Source organism: Panthera tigris, chromosome C1 (genome assembly GCF_018350195.1).
Source record: "Panthera tigris isolate Pti1 chromosome C1, P.tigris_Pti1_mat1.1, whole genome shotgun sequence".
In the NCBI taxonomy this organism is placed as follows: Eukaryota; Metazoa; Chordata; class Mammalia; order Carnivora; family Felidae; genus Panthera; species Panthera tigris.
The window spans coordinates 14,325,864-14,339,308 of NC_056667.1; the positions used below are offsets into that span (position 1 = coordinate 14,325,864).

The window sequence follows — 13,445 nt, forward strand, 5'->3', positions numbered from 1 at the left end:
CCACTCCACATCTGTCCTCGGCTCTGCATGCACCCACAGTAGGCACTCAACCGATAATCGTTAACTAACGCTATAAACAACACAACGGGATTTCTCCTTGGGGGGGGATGAAAACTTCCAAAGTCAGCACCGAGGAGAAAACCAGTATGATCAATATTATCCTTGGACGTCTTTTAAATCACCCTTAAAACTCCATGACCTGAGCCTTTCTTTAGAAGATCACATGCAAGGATGGATTTCTTGTGTTTTTCTTACACGCCAGCCCATTATGGACTTTTTCCTCCGCTTGGAGCAGCCAGTGAACGCCAAGGTCAAATTTGATGTGAATGCATGTGTATGGAGAGGGCAGGGAAAGTGTTCTCTTTCTCTCTCTTTCCTTCTTTTCCTGGTTAACTGGTTACAGTTGAGTTTTTATGAGTGAGACTGAAGTACAATAAAATAAGCATCACTAGTGGGAAAACTACAATATCACGGGAGGGCTGGGGAATGAACTGTGTTGAAGCCAAGGAGGAAGAAAAGCACGTGACCGAAGACATTCTTCACAACAAAGAGAGCCACAGCACCGTTCTTAGGCCAGAAACTCTGAAGATGGTAGTTCTGAGCCCATGCCCACACACACTCTTGGGATCATCCTAGAAGGGAGGATTCTAGACAGTTCCAGTTCATTCCCCACCTCCCAATCCCCTCCAGCATTTTAGGAGAGAAACCCATTCATTCTATACCTCTATCTGGAACTTACGTGGGAAGCCAGTGGCAAACGTAGCATCTCAGGAGGTCTCCATGGCAACAGAAGAACCCAGAGGGTTTCAAATAATTCCACTACAGACCAGAAGAAAAAAGAGATGTTGGCCCAGAGGGAAAGGTCCTATCCCATCTCACCTCAGAGGACAGTAGGTGGTGGAGTAGGGTGACAGCGTGCCCCTGGGGTAGATACTCAGGTTGTATGACATCTCGTCCACGTTGTGGTCGCCCCATTCCTCCCCGACTAGCACCCTGGTACAAGCCGAGATCATCTCAGGTGGATCCCAGCGGGAGTCTCCCCACCGGTTTCCTGCTCCGTCTGTTCTCCCCCCTGGCTGTCCACCACGCAGTGGCCAGCGAGCTCCGTCTCCCCCTGAAGTCAGCTCATGTCCCTTCTCTGCTCCAAACCTCTACTGATCCCCTTTCCATGCTCGACAGTTCTTCCAGTGTTGCCTGGTCCATACGCAACCTGGCCCCTGGCCTCTCTGCCCTCCACCCCCTCTCCCTTCACTAGCTCTGCTCCAGCCACACCATCCTCCTTGCCGCTCCTGGAGCCCACCAGGCACACTCTCATCTCAAGGCCTTTGCACTTGCCCGTTCCCTCTGCCCGGAATGCTGTTCCCGCAGACAAACGCATGGCCGGCTCTCTCGCCTCCCTCCTGTCTCTGTTCAAATCTCACAGTTCGGTGAGACCACCCTGTCCCTGCCTTCCACCCTAATCCTCTTTACCTGGCGCCTGCACTTGGTCCACAGCACGAATCACCGTCTGACCTACTAGATCATTTTCTGGTTTACACTTACGGCTCAGTGTCTATCTCTTCCTGCCCTTACGTAAGCACGGTAGGCACTTACGAACATTTGTTGAATGAATGGTGGTCTCTACTTGGGAGGAACTAGAATATAACGTGAGGCACATTTGCCGAGGAAGGAGGTGGGGGTGGGGAGGCAAAGCTTGTAATGATCCACACGATCCACTGGTTCTCAAACGGCCCCAAAGGGCCCCAGGGACTTCTCCTGGTCCGGTGGGCGAGGGGAGATACGGTGGGGACCTTCAATGCCCCACCTTCAAATTATAACAGTAAAATAATCCACAATACCACCTTTGGGTATTTTCCACTCAAAAGAAATGAAAGCAGGGTGTCAAAGACATCTGCACACCCATGTTCATAGCAGCTAAATAAAAGGTGCATGTAACCCAAGAGTCCGTCAATGGATGAAGGGATGAACAACAATAAGAAAGGACTCGATCCCACGGAGTATTACTCAGCCTTCAAAAAGGAAGGAAATCCTGACATATTACAACATGGATGAACCTTGAGGCCATTATGCTAAGTGAAATAAGCCAGTCACAGAAAGACAAATACTGCATGATTTCACTAATGTGAGGTACCTAGAGTAGTCCAAATTATAGAGACAGAAAGCAGAATGGTGGCCAGGGGCTGGGGGAAGGGGAACTAGACAGGTTTAATGGATCCAGAGTTTCAGATTTGCAAGTGGAAAAGTTCTGGAGATAGGTTGCACGACTATGTGCATATACTTAACACTATTGACCTGCACGCTTAAAAATGGTTAAGGTGGTAAGTTTTATGTTATTTTATCACAATTAAATTTTATTTATTTTTTATTTTTTTTTAATTTTTTTAACGTTTATTTATTTTTGAGACAGAGAGAAACAGAGCATGAATGGGAGAGGGTCAGAGAGAGAGGGAGACACAGAATCCGAAACAGGCTCCAGGCTCTGAGCAGTCAGCACAGAGCCCGACGCGGGGCTCGAACTCAAGGACCACGAGATCATGACCTGAGCCGAAGTCGGCCGCTTAACCGACTGAGCCACCCAGGCGCCCCCACAATTAAATTTTAAAGAATTGTAAGCCACCCCCTTGCACACATCATTTCATTTCCTCCCAACCAGCCCTACAAAGTAGGTATCTCCAATCTACGAGAGAGACAGAGAGGCCGTGAGAAATGAAGGTTAAGGTCACCGGGCAAGTAATGTGGGATTTAAATGCACCTGGGCCTTAGCCCAGAGGTAGCCGTCTCAGCTATGATGCTGCACCACTCTCTTTAGTCTAGCTGATGTCCTGAGGTGGCCCAAAAGATTTCAAACACAAATTGAAAGCCACCAAACTACATGACTCTCACTAGTTCCCATCTGACCACAGGCTAGCACCCCGCTTTTCAGCCAGCCCAAGCACTTCTGGGACAGACCTAACCTGTCTTTCCATCTTCATTTTCCTCCAGTCCCCTTCTTCCAGCCAGGCCTTAGCCAAACTGCATTATCTGCGGCTTCTAGCCCACACTGGGATGCCCACCTCGGGCCTCAACTCATGCCGATCTCTCGGTGTCCAAACGATGTCCTTTTTCAAAAGTACAGTTTAATACTAAAATCAGCGAAGATTTCCTGCCAGCTTATTCTCATGAGCCCAATTCAGCCTCACAACCGCCTTATGAGGAAGAAACTATCATTGTCCCCATTTTACATATGAGAAAACTGAGGCCAATCGAGGTGAAGGCCACACATCTGGCAAATAGCGATGCCTGGATGCACCCCCACAGGCCTGTGTGACTTCAAACTCCAAATTCTTCTCCACTTTATCAAAGGGGCTCAGGGATTGCCATGAGCCTCCCTGGATTTGTGCAGCTGAACTGGGGCCTGCTGCCTCTGGACACCCTGCTGCCTCTGGACAGAGAAAGGTGGCTGCTTTCTCTGGCCAGCCTGTCACCTGCTCTCGGGTCTAACAGCTGCTTGCTTAAGTGCCAGTCTCCTCCCCTAGGAGGGTCAGGGTCAGAGTGGACAATGCTCAGGACATCAGTGCTTCTCCCCCCAGGCTCCTCAGCAAAAGAGCGGGCCCTACCCCTCCTCCCTCCCAGCAGACCCTGCGTAACTTCCTTATCAAATTTGTCACCAATGCACAATGGATCGATTACAGGTTTACTTGTTTGTGGTCTGTCTCTCCGGAAAAAGCTCCACCAGGGCAGTGGCTTTTGTGTCGTTTCCCTGATGCTCCCTACAACAGTGCCTGGCAGAGAAGGCGTTCAATCCCTGTGTGTGGAATGTGACAGCAAGGGTTGTAAAGGCTGAAATGCTGACTGTTGCAAACATTCCGTTTCTCGAGCCAGGCAGGGAGCCTCCTCGCCTGGAAGTCAGCCACCCCCACCTCTGCCTCTTTCTTACATTTCTCTACTGAGGGCAGTAACAGGTTACCAACAGCGACACCGGAGCCTCTGAATAAATACACCTTTGCTTACACCTGACTTGGCAAGGCCTCTGATACAGGCCACACTTTGGACCATGCTTTACCATTTGAGAAGCATTCGGACGTGGTATCATCAACGCTATGCACTTTTATGACCCCTGCTGAATAACAATGACAGGCTCACAGAGGTGGTGGGTCACATCACAGCTATAGAGTGGCAATGCCAGGTTTATGGACTCTGAGGTTGGTTGGACCACTCTCTATCCACCGACCTTCCCACCCCCTACCAAATCCCTGGGGAGTTGGGGAGAACACTCAGGCTGGCTGAGCATCTAGACAGAGGCCCACTAGGGTTTGAGGCTCTGAGGTTCAGTCTCTCTCTGCCCTCTTCACATACTTCACAGTTGGTAAGATTCCAATGGTCTCTCCTCTCTGCTCAGCCCTCCCAACCCTCCCCCCACTCCCCAAGAGCAGGATTTTATTCCATTCTTTGTAGTATACTCCCCAAGGGCAACACTTGCCTTGTTCGCTGCTGTATTTTCAGTGCCTAAACATTACACACTGGCACACAGTCGGTGCTCAATTAATATCTGTCCAATGAATGAATGGATAGCCCTAAAGCTTAACGGGGTTTCATATTTTCTGCAGTGAAATAAACCCTGAGTCAGGGAAAAGAGAACTAACACGTTCACTCCTACTTCGTGTTAGGCACTAATCTTAGGTCAAGGCCCAGAGTCCAGCCCCGCTGTACTCCCAGCTGTGGCTCCAGAGAAAGGACATGGTGAACGTCTACTCTGTCTCTGTGCCCGGCACAGGTAACCCAGGTTTTAAAATGTTCTCCTCCCTAGGGGTACTGTCTCGGGGAAGTCATCTCTCGCAGCCTGTTTATCTAGCTGTCAAATCCCCTCAAAAGTTGTAGCGCTGGTCCTTCTTTCCTACTCTGTCAACAGGTGGCAGGGTGAGAAACATGGCCCATCTGTAATTGGGGGCTTTTTTCCAGAAGAAATTCCCAGCCCCACCTTGGAATTCTCAGTTTGAAGGTGTGCTGTGAGCTCAGAAAGCCGCAGGGGCAAGGAGAGAGGACATCAGGGGTGCCCGGAGGCCTTCTTCACCGGTTCGTGGAGGGGCCACTTGCGACAAGGGAAAGCCCGCGACCCTGTGTGACCTTGGGCAAGTTCCTTCCTCTCCCAGGACCAGAGCAGCGTCGTCACTTGCCAAGGGAGGAGCTGGGCGACCTTTAAGGGCTCATAGCCCTGAGCCGGGAGGCAGGGAATGGCCTGAGTGCTCTGCCCGGCCTCAGTTTCCCCATCTGTCGCCCTACGTAATTTCTAGAGGCACTTTCCCTTCTGAAAGAAACCAAGCAACAACTAGGCAGCCTGGGCACCTGCAGTCAACGCTGGGAGCAGTGTGAGGCCACTCCTCGGGAGGCCTGGCGCCCACGAGGGCGGAGAGCGGGGTGGGGGGGGGGGGGCAAAGGCCCGCGGGGCCGGGTCGGCCGGGCCACGCAGGGGCAACCCTCGTGCGGGCAGCCGCGGGGAGTGGCCCTGGGGTGGGGGAGCTCCACCCGCGGCCCACTTGAACCCGTACTTCTTACCTGGCGGCGGCGGCAGCGGCGGCAAAGGCAAGGACTCCTCCGGTTCCCCCCGCCCGCTCGGCCCCGCCCCGCCCCGCCCCGCCCCGCCCCGCCCGCTCGGGCGATTCCGCGGCCGGCGCAGCAACGAGCTCCCGGCAGCCCCGCCCCTTCACGCTCGGCCCCGCCCCACCCCTCCCGCTCGGCCCCGCCCTTCCTGCCCGGGTGGTGCCGCCGCCTGCGCAGACCTTCCTGAGCTTGTGTGTGGGTCGGCCTGCCGGGATCCAGGCTCCTAAGTGTCTCAGCCCTTTTCTCTTGGTCGCAACTCTACGACAGGGGTGCCGGCATCAGGAGGTGACGGGCCAACCCGAGCGCGAAACGCGGTGTGTGGGTCTGTTGGCCTTCCAGGAAACAGCAGGACCTCAGGGCCAGAGAGAAGGCCCTTCGAGGTTCCACCTTGCGGACACTGCTAGCCTGGGGCTTGGTCCCAGAGTGGAGGGCCAGAAAGCACTTGGATGGACATCTTCAAAAGTAAAGCGTGTGACATCAAGGAGCCAGCCACAGAAACAACCTTGCTGCATGTGTACACAGCACTTTGAAATTTACAGAGTATTGACATAGCGATGGCCTGTGTGATTCTTCTTTCGGTTTGTCTAACGCTGTTTGGGCCAGTCACGGGGTCTTTCCGTTTGGGGTTTCTGTGCCTGGCGCTCTGCCCAGAGACCTGCCTTTTCCTGCGTCTGTTTCTAGCTTTCCACTCAGGGAAGTTCTGTGAGTCTTCCCTGACCACCAGCCACATTCAGTCATTGAACAAATATTTACTGAGCACCTACTGTGTGCCACGTACTGTTCTGAGCACAGAGAATCACATACCAGGTGCCGCTTCTGTTCTCTTTTAATGGTAGTACTTACCACTGTATGGGATTAATTTATTTTCCTGTTTATTTATTTGACAATCTGTCTGTCGTCATCCCCACTAGAACTTAAGAACTCTGAGTGTAGGGGGTCTCGGCTACCTTGTCCTCTGCCGTGTGCCCAGCCCCGGGGACTGTACTGGACACTTGGTAGGTGTTCAGAATTTAATGAATGCAAGAATTGCTCTTTATTCCTCTGGCAACCTTGTGAATTCTCATCATACCCATTCTACAGGACAGGAAACTGAGGATCAGGTCCAGGCTGTGCAGAAGCTGTAGAGCTAATGAGTGCCGGAGCCAAAGCCAAAGCCAGAATTGCCACAAAGCTCTTTCTCCTGGTGAAGACAGCCCAATACCATGAATGGAAAAGGCACTGGACAGGGTCAGAGACCAGCTTCCAGGGCAGAGCCGTTGACTCATGCCCCTTGTGGAATGCTCTATGCTTCCAGCTCCTCATTGCCCCACTGGCCAGTAATCATTAAGAAGAGCCGCTCTACCTACCTACAGGGCTCTTGTGAGGGTCAAATGGGTCAATGGTATGCACTCTTCAGGGGCTTAGGGGCTTATACATGATCATGCGGGTTTTGTGCAAGATGGAATAGTAATAACCATATGGAAGCAGACGCCAACAGAAAACCTTCAGGCAGCCCCCCCTTTGCTCAACGTCTGGTGGCCCCTTCCAGCAAGATTGTGTGGAATGATGCTGGACCAGGCACCACTCCACATTAAAGACCGGGTTTTGCCCGGTCTCTAATTTGCTTAGAGACCCTTTGTTGAACACTCTTGACTCTGGACACTGGATCCAGTTACAGCCATGCCCACTTAACCATTCTCACCCCAGCCACCCCCACGGAACAGCACACAGGGCCTAACCCATAACCAAGGCTACAGGTAGGAAAGGTGGAGAAAAGATGTTTATCCCTCTGGCATAGGCTTTTGAAAGTATTGAGGTTTGGTGTTGTGCACTGAAGAATTACTTTCCTCATCTGTAAACTGAGGATAATTATGGCCTCCACAACCTACAAGGATTGTTGTAAGATTCGATAAGAAAATAAAGGATTTTTTTAATCGATATTTTATTTAAAATATTGATTTTAGGGACACCTGGGTGGCTCAGTCGGTTAAGCATCCGACTTCAGGTCAGGTCACGATCTCGCGGTCCATGATTTCGAGCCCCGCATCGGGCTCTGGGCTGATGGCTCAGAGCCCGGAGCCTGCTTCCGATTCTGTGTCTCCCTCTCTCTCTGTCCCTCCCCCATTCATGCTCTGCTTCTCTCTGTCTCAAAAATAAATAAACTTAAAAAAAAAAAGCTGCTGAGGATTCAACTCAGTTTAAAAAAATATAAAATAAAATATCGATTTTATTTATCGATAAGGATTCGATAAGAAAATAAAGGGAAAGTGCTTTGAACAGTAGCACGCAAGACACGCTCAGAAAAAATAAGCCATTACTCTCGGTAAACATCGTTTCTACTAAGACGGCCTCTATCAGCTCCTCCCAAAGGAATGTTTAGGGGGTTGTGCTGGAAGGAGACGCCTTCTCATACCCACTACATACTTCAACCAGAATTTACTGAAAGTTGGTGAGGTTCTAGCCATTGCAGATACAGCCAGGGAAAGAACCAAAGGATTTCCAGCAAAGACATGGCGTTTGCATTCTAGTTTACGGGGGAGAGGCGAGACGGACGGGAATAACAAATAGATAATCTGCCAGGGAGCGGTGTTATCAAGAAAAAGGGAAGCAGGGTGAAGGGCACTGACGGAGGGGATGCTATCACAGTGGTCAGGGAGGCTTGCTGGGGACATTGGAAGTGAGAGGAAGCCAGCAACTGCAAAGGTGTTCAAGGGGGAATGTGCTTGACACTTTCAAGGAAAAGGCCAGAGGAGAGAGCTGGGGGGAGGGGGGAGGGGCGCGGGGGAACAGACGAAAGTAGGGAGGCAGTGAGGGCCATATATCACCGTGAGCTTTGTTAAAAGCTGATGCTGGGGTCACCAGATTAGAGCAAATAGAAATACAGGACAACCCAGTTACATATGAATTTCAGGTACACAACAAATAAATACTTTTTAGTGTGAGTATGTCCCACTGTTACCCAAACCATACTTCTATTAAAAAATTATTCCGGGGCTCCTGGGTGGCTCAGCCGGTTAGGCGTCCGACTCTTGATTTCAGCTCAGTTCATGATCTCACGGTTTGTGGGAGTGAGCCCTCACCCCGGGTCAGGCTCTGTGCTGACAGTGTGGAGCCTGCTTGGGATCCTCTTTCTCTCCTTCTCTCTCTGCCCCTGCCCTGCTGGTGCTTTCTCTCTCTCAAGATACATAAATAAAAAAAAATTCACTGTGTATCTGAAATGTAACTGGGTATCCTATATTTTATCTGACAATTCTACTTGAGCCCGACCCCCAGAGATTCTGATTCTGTCGGTCTGGGGTCTGGTCAGGCATAGGCATTGTTCACAACCTCACTAGGTATTTCTGATGTGTGCTTAGCTTCAGAGACCACTGATATAGGGCCTTGCCTATGGATTTTATTCTGCATGAGATGGAGAATTGTAGAAGGTCCGGGGCAGTGATATGACATGATCCCACCTTTTAAAAGGATCCCACTGGCTCCTTGCAAGGACACGGGGATAATCGTGGACACAGTCAACTGGTTAGGAAGCTATTGCTATAGCCAGGCTGGGGAAGGGGCTTATCTCTGTTGACTGCCCTCTATGGGCTAGGCACAATGAAAGCACATAATGGAGGCATAGATTCCTGAGTCTAGAAGGGTATGGAAGTCTGAGAATTTCCATTTTTAACAAATTCCCCCTGATGATTCTGATGATCAGTCAGGTTTGGAACAACCAAATGACTGGGTTTCATTCTCCCCAAAATTGTAACCATGGATACTGTTTAGGGAACACTATCCTGTGGCTGATGCTACATGCTTTCCATACTTACTTTATATCATTCGATCCTGTGCAGTTGGTACCGTGATTAGCCCCATTTCGAAGAGGAAGGGACTGAAGCTCAGAGAGGTTAAATAACTTGGCCAGCGTCAACTCTCTGCAAAATGGCAGAGCCAGGATTCGATCCCAGACCCGGCTGATTCTGCTATCCTGTCTTTTCAGAGGCTTCAATATCAATACAGGTTCAGAACTATTTAGATGACTTTCAGATCATGAACCCTCAGCAGGAGACGGCTCCTTCACTATGTCCAATAGATGTCTGTCCTTCCAGGATGTAGGTGGGACTGGTCTGGCATTGGTGTTTGTTGAATGGAACTGAAATATGGGGGTGATGTCACTGATGACAGTTACTCATCCCTTCCTGTAAAGTATGCTTATGATGCCCTTATGCTGAACTTGAGACTGAAGGACCCAGAAGAATGTTTATGGTCACTTCTTTCCTAACAACACTCGGAAATAAATAGGGCTCCTCTGGGGAGGAAATGGACCCACCGTCAGAGGAGGCCCACAGTGGAGGGTGCTGCAGATGGTCTGTGGTTACCATGGATATTGTTATATTGATGAGCAATCCCTTGTTTGCATTTCCAAGGCATCTTTGACCCAGAGAATTAAGAGAATTAAACATCTTTTTGTTAAATTGGACCTTCAATTGGTCCAATGAATTGGAATTGGCTAAGCTAAGCAGCAGGAGGTTGGGGTCAAAGCCGCTTGGGTTAGTATTTTCCCCCATTGTTCCTGTGTGTTAGGTGATCATTTCACATCCTCTGTCTTATCTCTTATACAGAGGCTTGGGTGACGTCCTCTGCCTGCTTTTTATCTAAGAATGCTTTGCACTTGCCCCTGGTCTGATATTTTCTAATGGATCAGACCCACATCATCAGTGGTATGTGAGGTAACTTTAGCGGGCACGTGAACTTACATGAACCTCTTGGATCATACATGAAAAAGTTGTTCCCTTCAATCCTTATTCCACTGAAAACATAGTTTAATGCCATTGCATCTTTTTTTTTTTTTTGAGGTACCATTTAAAAACTTTTTTTAATGTTTATTTATATTTGAGAGACAGAGAGAGACGAAGACACAGAATCCAAAGCAGGCTGGAGGCTCTGAGCTGTCAGCAAAGAGCCTAATGTGGGGCTCGAACCCACGAACCATGAGATCATGACCTGAGCTGAAGTTGGATGCTTAACTGACTGAGCCACTCAGGCGCCCCAAGGTGCAATTTTTTTAATGTTTATTTTAATTTTGAGAGAGAGACAAAGCACGAACAGGGCAGGGGCAAAGAGAGAGGGAGACACAGAATCCAAGCAGGCTCCAGGCTCTGAGCTGTCAGCACAGAGCCCCACGTGGGGCTCGAACCCATGAGCCACGAGATCATGACCCGAGCTGAAGTCAGATGCCCAACCGACTGAGCCACCCAGGCGCCCCTCATTTTTTAAGTGTTTAAGAATTACTTCCTATAATGCAAAAAGAAATTTTTTTTTAATGTATGACAGTGACCTATTTCTTTTTAAAACATTAAGCACAGGGGCACCTGGGTGGCTCAGTCAGTTGAGCGTCCCACTTCGGCTCAGGTCACGATCTCACGGTTCATGAGGGTGAGCCCAGCATCAGGCTTTGTGCTGACAGCTCAGAGCCTGGAGCCTGTTTCAGAATCTGTATCTCCCTCTCTCTTTGCCTCTCCCCTGCGAGCACTCGGTCTCTAAATAAATAAATAAATAAATAAATAAATAAATAAAGTAATTAATTAAATAAAATAAAAAACATCTTAAACATTTAAAATCAAAAATGAAACATTAAGCACAGAAAAATGGGATTATTTAAAAAAATAATAGTAAAAGTGGCATGCAGACATGGTAAAAAAAAATTCTTAATTTCCTTCAGGTTGACTTCACCTGTAGGAAAATCCTCCCCATGGGCTGGCATGATGGTTACCAGCCAGATGGGCGGCCTTCCAGCCACGCCGGTTTCTCTCACTAGTCTTTAGAACGTACGTTTCCAAAGGATGGTAAGCCACTGCTATGACTATCAGACGTTGACCAGCACGGTGGCCCACATCATGACATTGATGACTTATGGAGCATAAAATCCAGAGGGAGGCGGTTCCATAGTTGGTCCGGTAGCTCGGTGATGTCAGCGACGGCCTACACTCTTCTCACTTTTTCTCACCCTTGGCACGTTGGACCACTCTGTCCTGTGGTCCAAAGATGGCTCCCTCGGGGGCACTCATCCTTCAGTAGTTATGTTCAAAAGCAGAAAAGAGGAAAAAGGGAGCTCTCCTCGTGGGCCTTTTCTCATGGGATTCTCCCCCACGGTCAGGGTGGAAACGATTTCCCAGAAGCCCCCTCGTCGGGATCACATGTCTGTGTCACATGACCATCCCTGGCCGCCAGGGACTCTGGGAAAGGAAGGGTCTGGCACGGAGACTGGCTCAGACCCCTGTAGATGGGAACAAGCCAGCCCTAACATTTGTGGGGCTCCGGGCGAAAACACAAAATGATAAATGAAACATGTCCAGCCCGATAGGTACACCTTCAGAACCACGCGGAAGATCAGGCGTGGATTTCGAATCCTTCAGCTCCTTGGGGTTCCATGCCAGGATGTGGCTCCTGGCTCACTGCCCATCCTCCATCTCCCCCATCCCATACCACATGAGGTCTCACACACAGCTGTGTGGACACTCCAGCCTCCACATCTGAGCTCTGTCTGCCCCTCCCACAAACAACCGCCCTTGGCCACTCCTCAAACCTAGGTGACTGCACCCTCGGGAGAATGGGTCAGGGAAGAGACTGAGTCCTATAGGCTGGAAGTGAGCTCGGGGCTGTTTGGACAGGGGATATCGGGGTACTAGGTATCCACAGTGTGGGCTTAGGTGGGCACAGCTTCTTGGTTTTGTAATTCCTCTCTCCGTTGGGATGGGCATGGCTGGAAGAGGGTCAGAGTGGGGCTCTCTGAAGGGTGGGGCACGGAGCAGAGACTGCTCTTGCCAGTATTGATTGGGCACCCTACACCCCCCCCCCCAATCAGGTTTCTCTCAAGGCAGGAGGGACAATGGCTGTTGAGCAGGCAGCCCTCAGTGTCTGTCCCTGTGTAAATTCAGTGGTCTTAAGTCTTACTGACTCTCACCTCTCTAGGACCTAACCCAATGCCTCGTATTTGGCAGGTGCTAAACAAATACTTTCTGAATGGTCGAGTGCATGGATGAATGAATGAATGAATGAATGAATGAATGCTATTTGAAACTGTTCTTTATCCCCCTCACACAGGAATGGATGCTCTTGAAAGCCAGAGTCTAGAAGGGAAGCCCTGAGGGAGTTTGTTCAGGGTCCAGGGCAGAGCAACAGCCCCGAACTCCTGACGTCTTGTCTGCTGTATGCCCCCTCCACACCATGCTCACCTCCAGTGGACACTTCTTCGTCATGCGCGCGGCCACAGACTTCTCTCCGGGGTTTGTTGCCATTTCAGACTTTCTGGGCTGCTAGGAGCTCTGAGTGCTCCCACACCAAGCCCTCCATGCCCAGTATTGGACCTCTGCCACCTGGGATATGGGGACGCCCCCCCCACCATCATGGCCTCCTTCCTCCCCCTGACAAATCCCCAACTCAGACAGGTCTGCTCTCTGCCCCTGACTATGTTGTGTACTAGCCAGCTTCCATGCTCGCCTCCCATTTCCTGCTGCCTGCGATACTCTCATTCAACCCATTTTTTTCTGGCTGATCAAATCAAATCCTTGATTCAAGACCCAGTCAGTTCCCGTAGCCTTCCTGAGGCTTGCCTTGGCTGCCCCAACCCCCTTCCTCCTGTCTGCCCTAGGAACTCACCGATGCTGTGTTCTGCCCCAGACAGTCTTCCATTTAACACTCAACGGAGGTCACAGGCCTCACCAAGCACTGGCTTTTATGTTGGGGAGGGGATGAGGAGGTATTGGATAGGATTGGCAGAGAGCTAGGACTCACCAAGACTGGTGATCGGGGAAGTCACGACGTGAGGCTTATCTTTTTGCCAGCCGGAGGCTACGTGGCCTCCCTCTTGTCTGCCTCTCTGTGACTTTCAACTTCATTAGTCACTTGCA

General features: G+C 50.3%; 1 protein-coding gene and 1 long non-coding RNA gene across 12 annotated transcripts in view; both read right to left on the minus strand.

Moving 5' to 3' along the window:
• The window catches only part of TMCO4 (transmembrane and coiled-coil domains 4), a 94,491-nt gene extending 88,897 nt beyond the window's left edge, over positions 1-5,594 (minus strand). For all 11 annotated transcript variants that reach the window (XR_006221543.1, XR_006221544.1, XR_006221541.1 and 8 more), the window contains exons 1-2: positions 5,533-5,594; positions 740-819 (exon numbers count right to left, since the gene is read on the minus strand). The gene's annotated coding sequence lies outside the window, so the exon portion shown is untranslated. The remainder of the gene's footprint in view (positions 1-739; positions 820-5,532) is intronic.
• A 5,899-nt stretch (positions 5,595-11,493) lies between these two features.
• Positions 11,494-13,231, minus strand: LOC107179761. The gene is made up of 3 exons (XR_001510475.1): positions 13,195-13,231; positions 12,771-12,911; positions 11,494-11,604 (listed from the first exon to the last, which is right to left on the minus strand). It is a non-coding gene; the product is annotated as an uncharacterized LOC107179761 (long non-coding RNA).
• Between the last annotated feature and the right edge of the window lie 214 nt (positions 13,232-13,445).